The sequence below is a fragment of the Salvelinus sp. IW2-2015 genome, unplaced genomic scaffold, assembly GCF_002910315.2.
Source record: "Salvelinus sp. IW2-2015 unplaced genomic scaffold, ASM291031v2 Un_scaffold1010, whole genome shotgun sequence".
Lineage (NCBI taxonomy): Eukaryota > Metazoa > Chordata > Actinopteri > Salmoniformes > Salmonidae > Salvelinus > Salvelinus sp. IW2-2015.
Genome location: NW_019942685.1, coordinates 236,780 through 240,649, shown reverse-complemented (window position 1 = coordinate 240,649; position 3,870 = coordinate 236,780). Strand labels below are relative to the sequence as shown.

The following is a 3,870-nucleotide window of genomic DNA, read 5'->3' as shown; positions in this document are numbered from 1 at the left end:
ACTGTTCCCCTGTCAGTAATACAGTAATATACTTTAACAACTGTTCCCCTGTCAGTAATACAGTAATATACTTTAACAACTGTTCCCCTGTCAGTTATACAGTAATATACTTTAACAACTGTTTCCCTGTCAGTAATACAGTAAGAGAATATCAACTATTCCTCTGTCAGTAATACAGTAATAGAGACTTGAACAACTATTCCTCTGTCGGTAATACAGTAATAGAGACTTTAACAACTATTCCCCTGTCAGTAATACAGTAAGAGAATATCAACTATTGCCCTGTCAGTAATACAGTAAGAGAATATCAACTATTGCCCTGTCAGTAATACAGTAATAGAGAGTTGAACAACTATTCCTCTGTCAGTAATACAGTAAGATAATATCAACTATTCCTCTGTCAGTAATACAGTAATAGAGACTTTAAAATATTGATGGGAGACTCTGTTACGGAGGAATGTAAATGCTTTTTTAAAGCTGGATCATGTTATTGTATTGTATTGTTGTATGTTTTAATTCTGTAATGTATTGATTGTTGCTGCCTTCTTGGCCAGCAAAATATACTCTGGGTCTCAATGGGATTTTCCTGGTTACCAAACATCAGCAACTTGGCACAGCCATTGAAGAGGAGTGGGACAACATTCCACAGGCCTGATCAACTCTATACGAAGGAGATGTCGCGCTGCATGAGGCAAATGGTGGTCACACCAGATACTGACTGGTTTTCTGATCAACACCCCTACTTTTTTTTTTAAGGTATCTGTGACCAACCGATACAGTTGAAGTTGGAAGTTTACATACACCTTAGCCAAATACATTTAACTCAGTTTTTCACAATTCCTGACATTTAATCCTAGTACAAATTCCCGGTCTTAGGTCAGTTAGGATCACCACTTTATTTTAAGAATGTGAAATGTCAGAATAATAGTAGAGAGAATGATTTTTTTCAGCTTTTATTTCTTTCATCACATTCCCAGTGGGTCAGAAGTTTACATACACCAAATTAGTATTTGGTAGCATTTCCTTTAAATTGTTTAACTTGGGTCAAACGTTTCGGGTAGCCTTCCACAAGCTTCCCACAATAAGTTGGGTGAATTTTGGCCCATTCCTCCTGACAGAGCTGGTGTAACTGAGTCAGGTTTTTAGGCCTCTGCTCGCACACACTTTTTCAGTTCTGCCCACACTTTTCTATAGGATTGAGGTCAGGGCTTTGTGATGGCCACTCAATACCTTGACTTTGTTGTCCTTAAGCCATTTTGCCTCAACTTTGGAAGTATGCTTGGGGTCATTGTCCATTTGGAAGACCCATTTTTCGACCAAGCTTTAACTTCTGACTGATGTCTTGAAATGTTGCTTCAATATATATCCACATAATTTCCCTGCCTCATGATGCCATCTATTTTGTGAAGTGCACAAGTCCCTCTGCAGCAAAGCACCCCACAACATGATGCTGCCACCCCGTGCTTCACGTTTGGTATGGTGTTCTTTGTCTTGCAAGCCTCCCCCTTTTTCCTCCAAACATAACAATGTTTTCTTCCTGAACAGTATGGCGCTGCGTGGTCCCATGGTGTTTAACTTGCGTACTATTGTTGTACAGATGAATGTGGTACCTTCAGGCATTTGGAAATTGCTCACAAGGATGGACCAGACTTGTGGAGGTCTACAATTTTTATTTTTTTAGGTCTTGGCTGATTTCTTTTGATTTTCCCATGATGTCAAGCAAAGAAGCACTGAGTTTGAAGGTAGGCTTTGAAGTACATCCACAGGTACACCTCCAATTGACTCAGATGATGTCAATTAGCCTATCAGACGCTTCTAAAGTCATGACATAATTTTCAGGATTTTTTTTTTTTGTGTATGTAAACTTCTGACCACTGGAATTGTGATACAGTGAATTATAAGTGAAATAATCTGTAAACAATTGTTGGAAAAAATTTATTGTGTCATGCACAAAGTAGTGTCTTAACTAACTTGCCAAAACTATCGTTTGTTAACAAGAATTTGTGGAGTGGGTTGAAAAACAAGTTTTAATGACTAAGTGAATGTAACTTCTGACTTCAACTGTACATATCTGGATTCCCAGTTGTGAAATCCATAGATTAGGGTGTAATGAATTTCAATTGACTGATCTCTTCATATGATCTGTAACTCTGAGGGGCCCTGTTGAGGGTCAGCGTGGTGGATGTGTTGTTGCCTACCCTCACCACCTGGGGGGTGGCCCATCAGGAAGTCCAGGATCCAGTTGCAGAGGGAGGTGTTCAGTCACAGGGTCTTTAATCTTAGTAATTAGCATGGAGAGCATTCCTTTTGTCCATGTGGGAAAGGGCAGTGTGGAGTGCAATAGAGATTGCATCATCTATGGATCTGTTGGGCGGTATGTGAATTGGAGTGAGTACAGGGTTTCTGGGATGATGGTCATTTTAACTCATGTTCTGTGTAGCACTGTGGCTGCCTCAGTCTCTGTCCTCTTGTTTCAAGTCAAGGCTTCTCTCCGCTTCTTTCTTCCTCCATCACTCTAACAGGACTGTCCACTATATAGAAGTAGTTGTGTGATATCTCCCTGCACATTGTGATGTATTTACTATGTAGTATTAACAGGACTGTCCACTATATAGAAGTAGTTGTGTGATATCTCCCTGCACATTTGTGATGTATTTACTATGTAGTATTAACAGGACTGTCCACATATATAGAAGTAGTTCTGTGATATCTCCCTGCACATTATGGTGTATTTACTATGTATTATTAACAGGACTGTCCACTATATAGAAGAGTTCTGTGATATCTCCCTGCACATTATGGTGTATTTACAGGTCTCTTGATCTTGGGCAGGACGAAGCTCTGAGTGAACGGTCTTTGGTCAGAGAGCCTTTCCCCTGTGTTGCTAGCACACGGTTTAGAAACATCAGAGTGTAGTTGTAGCAGTTGTGCGTCTCCTTATTAAACTATACAAGACCAGAAAGATAAACATGTTTATTACATTACACCTCAATCTCAATGCTAAACAAACTGTTCCTCTCTCAGTTATACAGTAATATACTTTAACAACTGTTCCTCTTCAGTAATACAGTAATATACTTTAACAACTGTTCCCCTGTCAGTAATACAGTAATATACTTTAACAACTGTTCCTCTGTCAGTAATACAGTAATATACTTTAACAACTGTTCCCTGTCAGTAATACAGTAATATACTTAACAACTGTTCCTCTGTCAGTAATACAGTAATATACTTTAACAACTGTTCCCCTGTCAGTTATACAGTAATATACTTTAACAACTGTTCCCTGTCAGTAATACAGTAATATACTTTAACAACTGTTCCCTCTGTCAGTAATACAGTAATATACTTTAACAACTGTTCCCCTGTCAGTAATACAGTAATATACTTTACAACTGTTCCCCTGTCAGTAATACAGTAATATACTTAACAACTGTTCCCCTGTCAGTTATACAGTATATACTTTAACAACTGTTTCCCTGTCAGTAATACAGTAAGAGAATATCAACTATTCCTCTGTCAGTAATACAGTAATAGAGACTTTAACAACTATTCCCCTGTCAGTAATACAGTAAGAGAATATCAACTATTGCCCTGTCAGTAATACAGTAAGAGAATATCAACTATTGCCCTGTCAGTAATACAGTAATAGAGAGTTGAACAACTATTCCTCTGTCAGTAATACAGTAAGATAATATCAACTATTCCTCTGTCAGTAATACAGTAATAGGACTTTAAAATATTGATGGGAGACTCTGTTACGGAGGAATGTAAATGCTTTTTTAAAGCTGGATCATGTTATTGTATTGTATTGTTGTATGTTTTAATTCTGTAATGTATTGATTGTTGCTGCCTTCTTGGCCAGCAAAA

The 3,870-nt window shown here is 38.1% G+C and overlaps 1 protein-coding gene across 1 annotated transcript in view; it reads right to left on the bottom strand.

Annotated features, from left to right (window-relative positions):
- Positions 1–3,870, bottom strand: part of LOC112069422 (MKRN2 opposite strand protein-like) — an 8,288-nt gene that overhangs the window by 594 nt on the left and 3,824 nt on the right. The window lies entirely within an intron of this gene.